The sequence below is a fragment of the Microcaecilia unicolor genome, chromosome 3, assembly GCF_901765095.1.
Source record: "Microcaecilia unicolor chromosome 3, aMicUni1.1, whole genome shotgun sequence".
In the NCBI taxonomy this organism is placed as follows: domain Eukaryota; kingdom Metazoa; phylum Chordata; class Amphibia; order Gymnophiona; family Siphonopidae; genus Microcaecilia; species Microcaecilia unicolor.
The window spans coordinates 295,856,848-295,875,301 of NC_044033.1; the positions used below are offsets into that span (position 1 = coordinate 295,856,848).

The following is an 18,454-nucleotide window of genomic DNA, read 5'->3' on the forward strand; positions in this document are numbered from 1 at the left end:
TAGAAGACACAAAATTATTCCAAGTTGTTAAGCCACATGTGGCCTGTAAGAAATTTCAGGAGGATCTTACGAGATTAGAATGAGCTTCATAATATAGACAAGTGCAAAGTGATGCACATTGGGAAGAATAACCAAGATGCTAGGTTCCACATTAGAAGACGTCATCTAGGAAAAAGATCTAGGTGTCAATTTGGACAATGCATTGAAATTTTCTGCTCAGTGTGCGGCAGAAGCCAAAAGAGTAAATAAAATCTTAGGAAAGGCAAAGAGAATAAAAGAAAGGATATCATAATGCCTCTATATTGCTCCATGGTGAGACCGCAGCTTAAGTACTGGATGCAATTCTGGTCACCACATCTTAAAAAAAAAAAAAAAAAAAAAAAATATATATATATATATATATATATATATATATATATATTATATAGCAGAATTAGAAAAGGTACAGAGAAGGGCCACCAAAATGATCAAGGGGATGGAACGACTCTCATATGAGGAAAGGCTAGAGATTAGGGCTCTTCAGTTTGAAAGAGACATGAGCAGTAGAATGGGGCAGACCACAGAAGCCATGGTCCTACCCCTTGCCCCACATACTATCTGTAAAAATGAAGCCTTGAGGACAGAGAAGTTGGCTTGTTTGGCCCATCCAACTTAAAAAGTGTTTGACGAGATGGCCGAGGGCGGATATGATAAAGATCTATAAAATCCTGAGTGGACTGGAATAAGTAAAGTGAATCTATTGTTTGTCAAAAAGTACAAAGACTAGGGCACATGCCATGAAGTTACACAGTAATAATTTTAAAATAGGAAAAAAATTTCCTACTCAATGCATAGTTAAGTTCTGGAGCTCACTGTCAGAAAATGTGGTAAAAGTAGCGTAGCTGAGTTTAAAGAAGGTTTGTACAAATTCCTGAAGGTAAAGTCCATAAACTATTAAGGAAAAAAGGTAAAAGTTCCCATGGATCCTCTCAGTACTACCTTAAAAAATGGAGCGCTGTTCTATTTTGACTGCAAATGCTACTTTTGGTATGCGGCCAGTCCCCACGCCGTGTGCTTTATCTGTCTCTACCAGGTCCCACCCCCACAGGATCAGGGCACACGCTGCCCTCCTTATTGGAGTGGGTGCTGGAGCTGGGTGGATCCAGCCCTTTTGGTGGGATTGGGTTCTGGATCTGGGTGGATCCAGCCCTTATAGTGTGAATTAGTGCTGGATCTAGATGGATACAGCCCTTCGGAGTATAACAAGAATTAATCTCAGTTCTTAATATCCATTAAAACGTTACAAAAATATTACAGTTCTAATATGGTATTTAAGAGCAGGGGGAAATTGCTCAAAGCATGTGCTGTATTTCTAAGCCTTTAAGAGCATGTGCTCCGACCATGTGGTCTCACACAAAGGCTGTGCACGTCTAACCTTAAAAAAAAGAATTTATTTCTACTACAGGTACTGTAAGAATTAAAATGTAATGTTAATGCAATCATATAAATAAGGTTACAAGTGAGATATAGTTCTTTTAAGAGATCTTACAGAGAATCTGTGCAAGCAGGGTAACAGATCTAGATCAAAAGTTATAACTTACAGAACAGTCTTTGTTGTAGAGCATGCTGTGGTCCAGTGAAGAGCCATGAGGCAGAGGCAGGTCCTTACAGCAGGCAGGTGGGCTGCAGGTCCTCAGAGCAGCAGATTTCCAAGAGCCAGGGTTGCCAGGTGGAAATTTTTTTTCCCACCCAAACGAGCCCAAATCCAGCCCAAAACCCGCCCAAAGTCAAACCCCGCCCCTGACACCCCCGCCCCCGCCATCACCCCCGCCTCCCCCGTCATCAGCCCCGCCCAGAACGTCACTAACCCCGCCCAAAATGTCTAACCCCGCCCCCCCGCGGCCGAAAAAAACGCTTTAAAAACCGCCCAAAAGACCCAAAACAAGCCCAAAAAACCGCAACCCGCAGCAGGCAAAAATTTCCTGCGGCGGGTTGCGGAAAACCGCCCACCTGGCAACACTGGCAAGAGCAGATTCCCAAGAGCGTAAGCTGGGCTATTTCCAGGCTTTTTATAGTTAGTAGAGAAGCATGGTGGGTGCGTGTCCGGGATCATTTGCTTCCTGGTTTGCACTGGATATTTTGCAAGGCATTATGGTTATTGTAGTCTGTTCACATGATCACATAAGTCTTTCCTTTCTACACATGTCTTGGCGTCTTCATGTCTGATAGCTGATGGGAGGGGGCAGATATACATATCTGAGGCAACCAGCAAATGGTTTAACAAGCAAATGCCTTGTTTATGGTTTTCCTTTGTTTTCAGTATTGGGATTTACACTTTTCCAGACTCTCTGTCTGCTGGTGGAGATGTCTTGACGAGCCTTCAGGTACCCACCTTATTCATGCTTTTGTTACCAGTCCTTTAAGTGGGCAGAGAAGGAAGTTTTATATCTCTGTGAAGCAGTGCCCTTTTGTCTCTGTTAAGTGTTCCCAAAGGGAGGGGGAAGAGGGATTTGGAGTTATCAGTTTCCCTGTTGCAGTTTCAATAAGTCTTTTAAAATTGTATTTTTATATTGTTATATATTTGTATCTGATTCAGCACAATCAATTGACATACTGCTCAATAATTCTGACACCATGTTACAGGAGGAGAATGAGTGCTAGGTGCTTAATCCATGTGGATCCAGCTCTTCTGCTTGGATTAGATGATGGATCTTTCCTTCCTGTCCTGCTCCCCCCCTTCATCTCCAGAATGTGTTTTCTACCTTCTCATCATTGTCTAAAGCATCTCTCTACTTCCTCTGCCCCCACCCTATGTTTTGTTAACAATGTCTTTACACCTTCATGGAGGCTAGTGCCATTATCCATCTTATGCCCCCTCTCTCACTTTGCTTCCTCCCTCGAACAGCCTCTTCCCCTCTCCCCCCCCCCCCCCCCCCACTTCCTGTTCCCACTGGCCATTCTGCTTTATAGAATTACCCTTTTAAGGACAAAAAGAGCATTATTAGGCTCAGAGCTAACATATGAAAGGGTTATGCTATCAAAAATTACAGAGCACATCCGAGGACATGGATTACTGAGACCGAGTCAGCACGGCTTTTGTGTGGGGAAATTTTGCCTGACCAATTTACTTCAATTCTTTGAAGGAGTAAACAAACATGTGGACAAAGGGGAACCGGTTGATATTGTGTATCTGGATTTCCAAAAGGCGTTTGACAAGGTACCTCATGAAAGGCTACAGAGGAAATTGGAGGGTCATGGGATAGGAGGAAATGTCCTATTGTGGATTAAAAACTGGTTGAAGGATAGGAAACAGAGAGTGGGGTTAAATGGGCAGTATTCACAATGGAGAAGGGTAGTTAGTGGGGTTCCTCAGGGGTCTGTGCTAGGACCGCTGATTTTTAATATATTTATAAATGATTTAGAGATGGGAGTAACTAGCGAGGTAATTAAATTTGCTGATGACACAAAGTTATTCAAAATTGTTAAATCGCGACAGGATTGTGAAAAATTACAAGAGGACCTTACGAGACTGGGCGGCTAAATGGCAGATGACGTTTAATGTGAGCAAGTGCAAGGTGATGCATGTGGAAAAAAAGAACCCGAATTATAGCTACGTCATGCAAGGTTCCACGTTAGGAGTTACGGACCAAGAAAGGGATCTGGGTGTCGTCGTCGATAATACACTGAAACCTTCTGCTCAGTGTGCTGCTGCGGCTAGGAAAGCGAATAGAATGTTGGGTATTATTAGGAAAGGTATGGAAAACAGGTGTGAGGATGTTATAATGCCGTTGTATCGCTCCATGGTGCGACCGCACCTTGAGTATTGTGTTCAATTCTGGTCGCCGCATCTCAAGAAAAATATAGTAGAATTGGAAAAGGTGCAGAGAAGGGCGACTAAAATGATAGCGGGGATGGGACGACTTCCCTATGAAGAAAGACTAAGGAGGCTAGGGCTATTCAGCTTGGAGAAGAGACGGCTGAGGGGAGACATGATAGAGGTATATAAAATAATGAGTGGAGTGGAACAGGTGGATGTGAAGCGTCTGTTCACGCTTTCCAAAAATACTAGGACTAGGGGGCATGCGATGAAACTACAGTGTAGTAAATTTAAAACAAATCAGAGAAAATTTTTCTTCACCCAACGTGTAATTAAACTCTGGAATTTGTTGTCAGAGAAAGAGGTAAAGGCGGTTAGCTTAGTAGAATTTAAAAAGGGGTTGGACGGTTTCCTAAAGGACAAGTCCATAAACCGCTACTAAATGGACTTGGGAAAAATCCACAATTCCAGGAATAACATGTATAGAATGTTTGTACGTTTGGGAAGCTTGCCAGGTGCCCTTGACCTGGATTGGCCGCTGTCGTGGACAGGATGCTGGGCTCGATGGACCCTTGGTCTTTTCCCAGTATGGCATTACTTATGTACTTATCAACAGCTAATCAAGGAATGTATTAAATTAATTCAATAAAAAAGTACCACCATTTATTGTGCATCTGCTTTAATTTAGATTAATTATTTTCTTGTAGTCCGCCCTTATCCAAAGTGGATTACAATAAAATATCCATAAAAACATTCAGCAAAAACAAAAAAAAGAAAAATCAAACAGATTACAAGTACAATAATCAATCAGAAAAAAAGCCTTAAACAAGAGGAAGTCTCTGAGCTGTTTCTGGAATGTAGGACCACTGGCTTCACACTTGAGTCATAATGGCAAATTGTTCCATTCAATTGGATCACAGATGGAGAAAGTTCCCAGCTTTTTAAGCGCTAAACATATATGTTGTAATGCAGGAACCACGAGCAACTGCTGATGTTCAGATCGCAATGATTGTGGCGGTGTATACCACTGTAATGCAGTTCTCGAATAAACAGCTGTATCCTGATACATAGCCTAATGAACCAAGAGCAGTAATTTATACAATATCCTCCACTAGCAGCCACTTCAGGCGCTTCAAGCAAGGAGAAATATATGCTTGGAATGGGAAAGTCCCATTAACAATCACACTGCCGAGTTCATTACTATTTGAAGTGCTTGAACAGAGTATTTTGGCAGCCCAAGATATACAATGTTGCAATAATCAAGACTACTAAATATCATAGACTGTATTAGTATTACCATTTTAAGATCATACCAGGACAACATAGACTTCAAACGAGACAACGTTCTCAGGGCCCTATTTACTAAGCTGTGTTATAGATGCGTTAGCATCTTTAATGTGCATTAACCATGTAAGCATGTTAACCGCGTACGCGCCTACAATATCCCTATAGGCACCTACACGGTTAGCATGCACGCTAATTGTAGGTGCATTAAAAACCGCTAATGCGCCTTAGTAAACAGGGCTCTGTTTGAAGTATAGGGAATGAATCAGTCTAGACTTGTGCTCTAAATGTAAAGGTCAAATCTAACACACTCTCCAAATTTTTAATTTGCTTAACAGTCTTAATTGGCACACTCATTAATACCATTTCAGCTGGTAACTCAATAGAAGGATCCGAAACAATCCACATTATTTCTGTTCTAGCTACAGTAATTTCATGTTATGCGTAAGTCTAGTAGCGCTATAGAAATGTTTAATAGTAGTAGTAGTAGTCATTTGCATCCAATTTTTGTTTAGCCAACCCATCACTGCCTCAAAAATCAAGTTGAACTGAGATGGCCATCTGCCCTTCAGAAAAGCGTTGAAGACCCATCTCTTCAAGATAGCCTACCCCAATGATCCAACTTAACTAATATGATCCCATATGATCCCTGTCCTGACGATTGTTATACATTAGACCATCTCCCATTCTCCTGATCACCATATCTCCCTTTCTCCCCACGATCACCCCCTATCTTTTACTTCCCATCCTTCCTACGCCTTCCCTCACCATTTTCTTTCCTCTCTATGCTCAAATGCTCAATTTACTTATCCTTTACCCCATTGTTATTACATTTACAATAATTCGTATCTCCTTTAAGACTTTGTAATTCTATTTACATCTTACTATATAAGCCGCATTGAGCCTGCTATATGTGGGAAAGCGCGGGGTACAAATGTAATAAATAAATAGCACATCGTGATTAATCACAGATACTGCTAGAAAAAAAATGAACGTCATTAGCATAAATCCTATAGGAAACGCCTAGGGATAGTAACAAAATACAAACTATGTTTATTTATATTTGAGTATTAACAAAACTTACAAATATAATTGCAATCGTACAGCATAGTTATTTATTCATATCATTTATACCCCACAATTTCCCACCACTGACAGGCTCAATGTGGCTTACAAAATTTAGTTAACAAACAGGAAAGTACAATATATGGAAAGTGATATGTAGGGCGGAAAGGTTCAGGGTTAAGAGAAAGTAGTTAAGTCCACAAGATCTTTAGAGAAGTTGGAGTCCAGGAATCGCAGAGGCAGGACGGGATCTTTAGGGTAAGCTTGCCCAAAAAAGTAGGTCTTGAGAGACTTCCTGAAAGTCAGATGATCTTGAACCGTTTTTACAGATTTAGGTAATGTATTCCACAAATGAGTGCTGATATAGGAAAAGGTTTTATGTGGTTTTATACTTGAGACCAGAACACGCAGGGTAATGGAGGTTTAAGTATGAACGAGAAGATCGATGTGAATTCCTTGGTGGTAAGTGACAAGGGCATCCATATATATTCATATCCAACAATAAGTACAGAAAACTTCATTTGATCCACAGCACACTTCATATTCCCCCCCCCAACTCCCTCTCCCCTCTCCCCCCCCTAATTAACTGGCAAGGAAGGGTCGGGCTGCGTCAATCACTCAATGTATGGATCCCAAACATGATGATAAGATATCAGGCAGCCTAGTCGCATTGCAGTAAGCTTAGACATCAAATGAATATAGTCCAGTTTCCGCAGGATCACCCACAGGCCCGGCAGAGCCTGTTGTTTCCATGCCACTGCCAACACAAGTTTACTAGCCACCAATATCTGAGTGGCCAGTTGATGAGCATATCTTTTGCTTCCCTGGGGCCGCACATGTAGAAGACAGTGTTCTATTTTCATGGGAAAGGCAATCTTAGTTATGCTAGCAATCAATTTCAAAACCCTTGTCCAATACTGTTGAGCTTGAGGGCAGGCCCACCATATATGAAACATGTCTCCTTCCATACCACATCGACGCCCACATAGAGCAGACCCCCCTTTAAACATTTTGGCCAATTTCTGAGGTGTGTAATACCAGCAATATAGTATTTTATATCCAATCTCAACCAGAGCATTGGACACTGACACCTTGAGCAAGGAGTTAAACACCTTTTCCCACTCTGAGTACTCATAGGAAACCCCCAATATTTTTTCCCATTTGTGTAGATAGTGTAAGATGGGCTTGGACTGTAACAGGAGTGCTTTATAAGGCCTAGATATCCCCCCTCTACCTGCCATTGCCCTCAAAATACAAACTAACACATGCGTCTAGTTTCTTCTACATGAGCAAGCGAATGTGGAATGCATTGCCACTTGACCTGAAAATAATTTACAATCTAATCAACTTTCGTAAATCACTGAAGACTTATCTCTTCAACAAAGCATACCACAATGATCCATAATAGGATCTGTAACACATCACCACTTACTTGGTATCCTGAATGTTTTCTCCCTGTACCTTACTGGTTATTTCTTTTTTATCATCCATATTATTTATGTAATTACCAATTATACCTTCTACTCTGGAATGGCGATCAATTATGTTATCCTTATAATCTATTATGTCATCCATGTTCTTTATGTAATATCAATTGTACCTTTTTACTCTGGAATGGCGAATGCCATGACGGAACATTGTAAGCCACATTGAGCCTGCAAATAGGTGGGAAAATGTGGGATACAAATGCAATAAATAAATAAAATACACAATAGCTGGAGACATACATTAAATAAAGCAGCTGATAACACAGATCCTTGCTGCACCCGAGTTGTCAACTGATGTTCAGATGACAACTCCGTGCCCATACAAACTACAGCTTTTCTGTTATGCAAAAAATGAACAAAAGCATTTGAAGACTGTTCCCGCAAGGCCACAGGCACCAAGACGCTGCAATACAAAGCCATGATCTTAGGCTGCTGATATATCCAAAGAGGCAAAAAAGTAACGTTGATATTAATCTAAACCTAATCTCATCTACTTTAGAAGCAAAGCCTCCATGCTATGTCCCTTGCGGAAACCAAATTGAAAGTCATCCAAAAGATCCTGTTCCCGCATAAAACTATCAAATTGATTGTTGGCTAACTCCTAGCCAGAACAGGTAACACAGAAATCAGTCTGTAGTTAGAAAAATCCTCCACTCCCACTTTAACATTCTTAATAACAGAACACACCGTGCTAATTTTAGTTCAGAAGGGCAGCGGCCTTCCTTCAACAACAAAACGTTTATTATCTTTACCAATTTAGGTATCACAAAATCTGACATATTTTTTAAAGAATGCCAGAAGAGCAAATGTCCATCACTGATCCTGTAGGATGACAAGCTAAATATTTACTAATCTCCAATGCACTAATTTCAATAAATCCCTCCCACTTAATCTCCCTATCATACTGCATGTTATTGTCTAGAGACACCTCTCTAGAGAAACTAGAGACAATCTGTGATACTTTCTGTTTAAAGAAGCCCATATGCTCCGCACCCCCCCCCCCCCCCCCCCCGGGGAGAATGGCAAGAATGCTAGTTGGTGACTCTTGTGTTAGACAACGTACCACACGGCACAACTAGGGTGGTTATTTAACAATTCCAAGAATACGCTTTCTGAAATAAACCTCACGTTCAACCTTTCACTCTGTAGATGCTGAAAAAGTGATAGCGATATCTGATCAGGGCCTTTTCTCTGCATTTCAGCACCTCCTCCTAATCTTGCCACCGTTTGGTTTTAAAAAAGTGATTTCTGATCTGAAGAAGGGTTACCTTCGAAAGCTAATAAAAAATGTATTAAGTTAATCCAATAAAAAAAGTATGATCTTATTTTCTTTTCTATGTTTTGTTTTATTTCTATTTATTACCTTTAAAAGTGGACTAACACGGCTACCACACCACATCACTCTGTTAAAAAAAAAAAAGCGATTCACCGTTTTTATGATTCACTATGCCCATCTTTTGCTCATTGAACCCTGACTTGAGGAAGGATATGTTATAGCTTTCAACAGTCACAAAACGTCTCCCGCAAAAAAAATAAGTACCACAGAATCAAACCTCTGCTTTCGAAATTACTAGTGTGTTTGACAGCTGACAAATAGGTTCGCTTGGAGAATCTGAACTCAGGATCACACACTATTCCACAGTAACAAACACCTTTTTTTAAAAACTTTATTTATTAATTTTAAAACAACATAGTATTTATGAAAACATACAGCAACATATAATATGGAATAGAATTTTTAAAAACACCTTTTAACTTGCGCGACGTCAGAAGAAAAGACACAAGGCGCATGCCCGAACCAACAGGACGAGCTGTCTCTGTACCTCAATGACGTCAGGCATCTGCGCCAAAGTGGTGAGTCAGGTTTTCTGGTGAAATGTGTCATTGGGCACGCTAGGTTATCCTGAAAAAAAAAAAAAAACCCCGCCGCATGCCCGCATCAATCTGTTTCCTGCTGTTCGCTTTGCATTGGTTAAAGGCCGTGACAGTCAGAGGAAACAGCTCACCGGTTGGCCGGAGCTGAACTAGGTAGGGACGGGTGTGTGTCACTTGTACAGTCTACGGGACCGGTAGGGTCCCATGGCGGAGTCCTGGTGTGGTGGCACTGGAGGTGTCGGTGGTGGAGGTAAGAGAAACAGATGCGGACTGGGCTTTTGTTTTTTTATTTCTGTGGGGTGGGGAGAGTTAACGTGCTGCGTCATGACTCGTCCGTAGCGAGGAGGGAAGAGGCGGCACCCTCAGCAGGCTAGGGGTGTGCGTGACACGTTTCTTAGTATTTTAGTAGTTCTGTTTAGGGTGTCACAGGGCAGCTGAGTTCTCTCACCTGTAGATCGCTGGCGACCGAAAGTCTGACTCTTTTTACCTTTCGAAAACCGTTTTGTTCTTCCTCTCTTTCCATGAGCTTAGCTGGTGGTCTGTGTGAACAGGTGCCGGCATCACTAAAATCAGCCATCACTAGTGGTGGCAGAGACACTGAAGCTGTGGAAAATTACGTTTTGGATTGAGGCAGGTAGCTGCTTTCATTAAAGCTATGTACAGTGCAATCCGCTTAAGTGCAAGGGTCTGGGACCAAAGAAATATATGCAGTTAACCAGAGTGTGCACTTAACTGTTGTGTACAGTTTCTGTTAACTGATGTTAGGCTTACTTGAAGTAATCAGTCATAGTCCTCTGTACACTCTTGTGTCTGTGAGTTCCATAGACTACGTCTGCCAGACGGTAAAAATTGTCATAACACTGACATCCAGTGGCCTCCAGATAGGCCCACACGGTGTTGAGGCTCTCCAGCGCTCTTGCAAAAGTGACAGGAGGTTGTTGAATTTTGTCAGCATGTGCCTCGCTGCTCATTTCATTATCTGTTTCATCATCAGCCGTTGCCTGCATGTAGGCACATATCTCGACATCAGTGCTGTTGTCAGCAGTTTGTAGATCGTAATCAACAGCTACGTAGCAGGGACGTAGCTATGTGGGGCCACGGGGGCCTGGGCCCCCGTAGATTTGGCCCTGGAACCCCCCAGCCGACAACCCTCTCGACTCCCCCCCCCCCCCTGCAGTCGCCGTCTGCTACCTTTGCTGGCGGGGGAACCCAACACCCCTCAGCCGAGGTCCTCTTGTTCCTTCGTTCTGTTTCTGAATATGACGTCCTGCACGTACAACGTGCAGAACGTCAGACTCACAGAAACAGAACGAAGCCCATCGCAAGGCTTCGTTCTGTTTATGTGAGTCTGACGTCCTGCACGTTGTACGTGTAGGACGTCAGACTCGGAAACAGAACGAAGGAAGAAGAGGACCTCGGCTGGCGGGGGTTGGGTCCCCCCCCAGCAAAGGTAGCAGACGGCGGATTGGCGGCGGGGGGCGGCGGTTCCGGGGGGGGGGGCTAAATTGTGCCCCCTCACCTCGGGCTCTGGACCCCCCCCTCCCGCCGAAGTCTGGTTACACCCCTGCTACGTAGTGATGAAACTCCTCTTCAGTAACATTGGCTGGGATGTCGATAGCTTGTTCATCTGACGTGTTTGCAACAGCTGCATCTATTTCGTCCATCTCCACATCCCTAACAAAGCTTGCCCGCTTGTAGCAGTTCACAATGGTTGTCTGTGTAACATGATTCCAGGCTTCTTTCTGCATAAGTAGGGAATCCAACAGTGATAGATTACGAGCCAGTTCAATAGCACGTTTATCCTTGCCAGTGTGGTCATCCATAACGCTCATCAGACGACGTAGCACAAGAGCCCAATAATGTTGTTTGAAATTGGCTATTATGCTGTGATCCATAGATTGGATCAGAGAGGTAGTGTTTGGTGACAGGAAGACCACCTTGATGTTAGACAGCCTGACATCATCACTGTGTGCAGCACAATTATCACAAAGCAACAAAATCTGATGCTTTCCTTGTCATCAACATCAGATGAATCCATTAACTGATGGGTTGTATCCGCCTACCAGCAGGTGGAGATAGCACTGAAAAACCACAGTGACCTTGGACGGCTAGCCCCTTCTGCCTTCAGTATATCTCTATCTCCCAGCAGGTGTGGACGTCGCTTGATCAGCTCCTGGAATTCTGTCTGGGGTGGCTCCTGTGCTTTGCCAGTAGAGCGGGGGTGTTGTGGCTGGTGGTGCCCACTTTGAAGGCATACTTGGTTTTCTTCCCTGTCCCTGCCTTACCCCCTCCACCCCCCCCCCCCCCCCCCCCGCCTCCCGGAGTCCCTCTGTTGCTGCCTGCCTCCAACTTTCCTCACAGTGTAAAAAAAAAAAAAAGGGCGCGCTTTTACAGCGTGGCTGTTCTGAGGCTTTCTCCGAGCTCGTTGACTCGGTCTTCTGAGGTGAGAGTGGTGCCCAGCTCCTCCGGGGAGGTTCCCGCGGACGGCGTTCTGTGCGGGGTAAGTTTTGGGGCAAAGCCGCACATTTTATTTCTATATTTCTGTCCGGGTGGGCGATGGCTGCTGAAGGCGTTAAGCGCTGCTCCCGATGTTGTAAACGCAGATCAGCAGCGGGGCTTTGCACGTGCTTCAGAAAATGGAAGAAGGAACCGTCTGAAAATAACAAGAAACAGCATAAGGAGTGTCAAAGCAAATGCAAGGCGCAGATTAAGAAGGCCAAGAGGGAGTATGAAAAAAAGATAGCATTAGAGGCAAAAAAACATAGTAAAAAATTTTTTCGGTATATTAAAAGCAGGAAGCCAGCAAAAGAATCGGTTGGGCCGCTGGATGACCGAGGGGTAAAAGGGGCGATCAAGGAAGACAAAGACGTAGCGGAGAGACTGAATGAATTCTTTGCTTCGGTCTTCACCGAGGAAGATTTGGGTGGGATACCGGTGTCGGAAATGGTATTTCAAGCGGACGAGTCGGAGAAACTTACTGACTTCACGGTAAACCTGGAGGACGTAATGGGGCAGTTCGGCAAACTGAAGAGTAGCAAATCTTCTGGACCGGATGGTATTCATCCTAGAGTACTGATAGAACTGAAAAACGAGCTTGCGGAGCTACTGCTCTAATCCTCGACTTCTCTTCACCACATTGAACTCTCTCCTCAAGGTGCCCCTCCCCCAACTCCCCCTTCATTATCTCCTCAGACCCTTGCTGAATTCTTTCACAACAAGGTTCAAAAGATAAACCTTGCTTTCTCTACCTCACCAGCTCTCCCTCCACTAGTCCGTTCCCCTCTCTCTCCTTCCCCTCATTCCCTTTCCTCCTTTCCTGAAGTTACTATTGAGGAAACTACACTTCTCCTTTCTTCCTCAAAATGTACCACCTGTTCCTCTGATCCCATTCCCACCCACCTTCTTAATGCCATCTCTCCTACTCTTATTCCTTTTATCTGTCACATTCTCAACCTCTCACTTTCCACTGCGACTGTCCCCGCTGCCTTTAAACATGCTGTGGTCACACCTCTCCTTAAGAAGCCTTCACTCGACCCTACTTGTCCCTCTAATTACCGACCCATCTCCCTCCTTCCTTTTCTCTCCAAATTACTTGAGCGTGCTGTTCACCGCCGCTGCCTTGATTTTCTCTCCTCACATGCTATTCTTGACCCACTACAATCTGGTTTTTGCCCTCTCCACTCAACCGAAACTGCGCTTACTAAAGTCTCCAATGACCTATTACTGGCTAAATCCAGAGGTCAATATTCCATCCTCATTCTTCTTGATCTTTCCGCTGCGTTTGACACTGTCGATCACAGCATACTTCTCGATACCCTGTCCTCACTTGGATTCCAGGGCTCTGTCCTTTCCTGGTTCTGTTCCTACCTCTCCCTCCGCACCTTTAGTGTTCACTCTGGTGGATCCTCTTCTACTTCTATCCCTCTGCCTGTCGGTGTACCTCAGGGTTCTGTTCTTGGTCCCCTCCTCTTTTCTATCTACACTTCTTCCCTTGGCTCATTAATCTCATCCCATGGCTTTTCCTACCATCTCTATGCTGATGACTCCCAAATCTACCTTTCTACCCCTGATATCTCACCTTGCATCCAAACTAAAGTTTCAGTGTGCTTCTCTGACATTGCTGTCTGGATGTCTCAACGCCACCTGAAATTAAATATGACCAAAACCGAGCTTCTCATTTTCCCCCCCAAACCCACCTCCCCGCTCCCCCCGTTTTCTATTTCTGTTGATGGCTCTCTCATTCTCCCTGTCTCCTCAGCTCGAAACCTTGGGGTCATCTTTGACTCTTCTCTCTCCTTCTCTGCTCATATCCAGCAGATTGCCAAGACCTGTCGTTTCTTTCTTTACAACATCCGTAAAATCCGCCCCTTTCTTTCCGAGCACTCTACCAAAACCCTCATCCACACCCTTGTCACCTCTCGTTTAGACTACTGCAATCTGCTTCTTGCTGGCCTCCCACTTAGTCACCTCTCCCCTCTCCAGTCGGTTCAAAACTCTGCTGCCCGTCTCATCTTCTGCCAGGGTCGCTTTACTCATACTACCCCTCTCCTCAAGACCCTTCACTGGCTCCCTATCCGTTTTCGCATCCTGTTCAAACTTCTTCTACTAACCTATAAATTTATTCACTCTGCTGCTCCCCAGTATCTCTCCACACTCGTCCTTCCCTACACCCCTTCCCGTGCACTCCGCTCCATGGATAAATCCTTCTTATCTGTTCCCTTCTCCACTACTGCCAACTCCAGACTTCGCGCCTTCTGTCTCGCTGCACCCTACGCCTGGAATAAACTTCCTGAGCCCCTACGTCTTGCCCCATCCTTGGCCACCTTTAAATCTAGACTGAAAGCCCACCTCTTTAACATTGCTTTTGACTCGTAACCACTTGTAACCACTCGCCTCCACCTACCCTCCTCTCTTCCTTCCCGTCCACATTAATTGATTTGATTTGCTTACTTTATTTATTTTTTGTCTATTAGATTGTAAGCTCTTTGAGCAGGGACTGTCTTTCTTCTATGTTTGTGCAGCGCTGCGTATGCCTTGTAGCGCTATAGAAATGCTAAATAGTAGTAGTAGTAGTAGTAGTACTGCTAGTGATATGCAACTTATCCTTAAAATCGAGCGTGGTACCGGAAGATTGGAGGGTGGCCAATGTAACGCCCATTTTTAAAAAAGGCTCCAGGGGAGATCCGGGAAATTATAGACCGGTGAGTCTGACGTCGGTGCCGGGGAAAATGGTAGAGGCTATTATCAAAAACAAAATTACAGAGCACATCCGAGGACATGGATTACTGAGACCAAGTCAGCATGGCTTTTGTGTGGGGAAATCTTGCCTGACCAATTTACTTCAATTCTTTGAAGGAGTGAACAAACATGTGGACAAAGGGGAGTCGGTTGATATTGTGTATCTGGATTTTCAAAAGGCGTTTGACAAGGTACCTCATGAAAGGCTACAGAGGAAATTGGAGGGTCATGGGATAGGAGGAAATGTCCTATTGTGGATTAAAAACTGGTTGAAGGAGAGGAAACAGAGAGTGGGGTTAAATGGGCAGTATTCACAATGGAGAAGGGTAGTTAGTGGGGTTCCTCAGGGGTCTGTGCTAGGACCGCTGCTTTTTAATATATTTATAAATGATTTAGAGATGGGAGTAACTAGCGAGGTAATTAAATTTGCTGATGACACAAAGTTATTCAAAGTCGTTAAATCGCGACAGGATTGTGAAAAATTACAAGAGGACCTTACGAGACTGGGAGACTGGGCATCTAAATGGCAGATGATGTTTAATGTGAGCAAGTGCAAGGTGATGCATGTGGGGAAAAAGAACCCGAATTATAGCTACATCATGCAAGGTTCCACATTAGGAGTTACGGACCAAGAAAGGGATCTGGTTGTCGTCGTCGATAACACACTGAATCCTTCTGCTCAGTGTGTTGCTGCGGCTAAGAAAGCGAATAGAATGTTGGGTATTATCAGGAAAGGTATGGAAAACAGGTGTGAGGATGTTATAATGCCGTTGTATCGCTCCATGGTGCGACCGCACCTTGAGTATTGTGTTCAATTCTGGTCGCCGCATCTCAAGAAAGATATAGTAGAATTGGAAAAGGTGCAGCGAAGGGCGACTAAAATGATAGCGGGGATGGGATGACTTCCCTATGAAGAAAGACTAAGGAGGCTAGGGCTATACAGCTTGGAGAAGAGACGGCTGAGGGGAGACATGATAGAGGTATATAAAATAATGAGTGGAGTGGAACAGGTGGATGTGAAGCGTCTGTTCACGCTTTCCAAAAATACTAGGACTAGGGGGCATGCGATGAAACTACAGTGTAGTAAATTTAAAACAAATCGGAGAAAATTTTTCTTCACCCAACGTGTAATTAAACTCTGGAATTCGTTGCCGGAGAAAGTGGTGAAGGCGGTTAGCTTAGCAGAGTTTAAAAAGGGGTTGGACGGTTTCCTAAAGGACAAGTCCATAAACCGCTACTAAACGGACTTGGAAAACTCCAAAATTCCAGGAATAACATGTATAGAATGTTTGTACGTTTGGGAAGCTTGCCAGGTGCCCTTGGCCTGGATTGGCCGCTGTCGTGGACAGGATGCTGGGCTCGATGGACCCTTGGTCTTTTCCCAGTATGGCATTACTTATGTACTTATGTGCTAGTACGGGCATGGAGAGCGGTGATTCTTCCCGCACGATGGAGCTGGCAGCGGGCGCCATTTTGGAAGCGCCGCGTGTCTCGACCCTCGCGGTTGCGGAGGAGTCTGAGTGCAGGGGGACGCCTCGTTCTGAGGCTGCTAGAGGAGCTCCTTCCTCCGCTTCTCCTAATTGGGGGGCGGAGGGCCAGGGTGAGTTTTTCTCCCCTGAATTTATGCTGCTGATGCATAAGGCCTTTATGTTAAAAAGGACTCTGCAGGAGGTGTCTGACACCACTTTGCAGACTGGATTCCCTCCAGGTTTTGATAGTCCAGTGTTGGCTCCTGAGTTTCCTTCTTCCCTGGAGCGTCGGACTGACGCTAAACGTAGACGGGTAAATCCCCCGTCTGAGGGTGGCGCCTCTCCCTTTCCCCCCCTCTGGTCAGGCTGTGAGGAGTCTGGTAGGCCCTCATGGATGGATGATCCAGATGAGGATCCCTGTTTGCCACAGGATTTGGATGATCCTAAAGCGGTGCAGATTTTCCACCGCAATGAGCTGCCAGCACTCATTTCTGACGCCTTGTAGGCCCTTTCTATTGAAGATCCGGCCGAGGGTGATGCCTCCTTGGTTAATCATAGGGTGGCTAGTACCAAGAAGCCTTCTCGGGCTTTTCCTGTGCATGAGCTTATTTCAGCTCAATGGTCTGACCCTGATGGGCCTTTAAAGGTAGCCAGGGCTATGAGTCAGCTTTACCTTCTGAGTGAGGATCACTTGGCCCCTTTTGGGATGCCTAAAGTGAATGCGTTGGTCATGGCTGTGACTAAGAAGACCACTCTCCCGGCGGAGGGAGGGGTCGCTTTGAAAGATATGCAGGACCAGTGGCTAGAATCTGCACTGAAGCGGTCCTGTGAAATCTCGGGCCTTTCCTTAAGGGCGGCGATTTGCAGTTCCTATGCAGCCCATGCTTGTCTTTCCTGGTTACAGCAGGCGGTTGATCAGCCCGAGGATGGTGCGGGTTCCCTCTCTGAGGTTGGTCCGCGTATGGAGTCTGCCGTGTCGTTTTTGGCTGATGCTCTTTATGATCTGGTCAGAGCTTCGGCTAAGCAGATGTCGGTGGCGGTTTCTGCCCGCCACCTTCTTTGGCTGCGGCATTGGGCGGCTGACATGGCCTCTAAGCAGAGGCTGGTGAGGTTACCCTTTTGGGGCCTTCTGTTATTTGGAGAGGAACTGGAGAAGATTGTTAAAGATCTAGGGGACTCTAAATCCCAACGGTTACCTGAGGATAGGCCGCGGCCTTCTTCCGAAAGTCCTGTTTTTCTCTCCTCTTCCAGGCCACATTTCCACGAAGCTCGCAGGTATCGCCCGGGGTGCTCTGCTGGATTTTCTCAATGGGCCCGTTTTCAGCAGAGGAACTCCTTTTGCTCGGACAAACGTTCCGCAGCGGCCAGCCAACAGCCAGGAGTTCAGGGGCGTCCTCCACAATGATGGGACGCCGGTCCACTCATCGATTCCTGCAGTGGGGGGGGGGGGGTCGTCTTTCCCTCTTCATCGAGGAGTGGACCAAGATTACTTCAGATCAGTGTGTCCTGGACCTGATCAGAGAAATTACCGATTGGAATTCGGTGCCCCGGTGAGAGATACTTTTTTGGAGTCCCGATGCGGCACTGCCGTCAAACGGGCGGCGGTAGAGGAGACCTTGCAAGTCTTGCTGCACCTCGGAGCGGTGATTCCGATGCCTTCTGCCGAACGCGGCTGTGGTCGCTACTCCATTTATTTTGTGGTCCCTCAGAAAGACGGGTCTTTCAGACTGATCCTCGACTTACGAGGAGTCAACGAGGCCCTAAGAGTGCGACACTTTCGCATGGAAACCTTGCACTCCGTCATTGTGGCAGTACAGCCAGGAGAGTTTCTCACGTCTCTGGACCTAAAGGAAGCGTATCTGCACATTCCTATTTGGCCTCCGCATCAGCGGTTTCTCCGGTTTGCGGTTTTGGGCCAACATTTCCCGTTTCGGGCTTTGCCTTTTGGCCTGGCCACAGCTCCCCGTACATTTTCGAAGGTGATGGTGGTTGATACCCTCTCGCCTGAGAAAGGCAGCTACCAGAGTTCACCCGTATTTAGACGACTGGCTCATCAGGGCGGATTCAGCAGACGAGAGCCGACTCGCTACGACTAGAGTTATAACTGACCCCCTCTCAGTCTTTGGGAGTCCGGTTCGACACGGCTTCGGGGTTCGTCTTTCTCCCTGACCACAGGCGGTCCAAGCTTCAGAATCAGGTCCGTCTGCTCCTGCGGATGCCTCGCCCTCGAGCTTGGGTCT

At 45.4% G+C, this 18,454-nt stretch overlaps 1 protein-coding gene across 1 annotated transcript in view; it reads left to right on the forward strand.

Moving 5' to 3' along the window:
• Window positions 1-9,688: 9,688 nt before the first annotated feature.
• SPRYD3 (SPRY domain containing 3) overlaps window positions 9,689-18,454 on the forward strand; it is a 175,184-nt gene continuing 166,418 nt past the window's right edge. The window contains 1 exon segment of the mRNA XM_030198191.1: window positions 9,689-9,757. The gene's annotated coding sequence lies outside the window, so the exon portion shown is untranslated.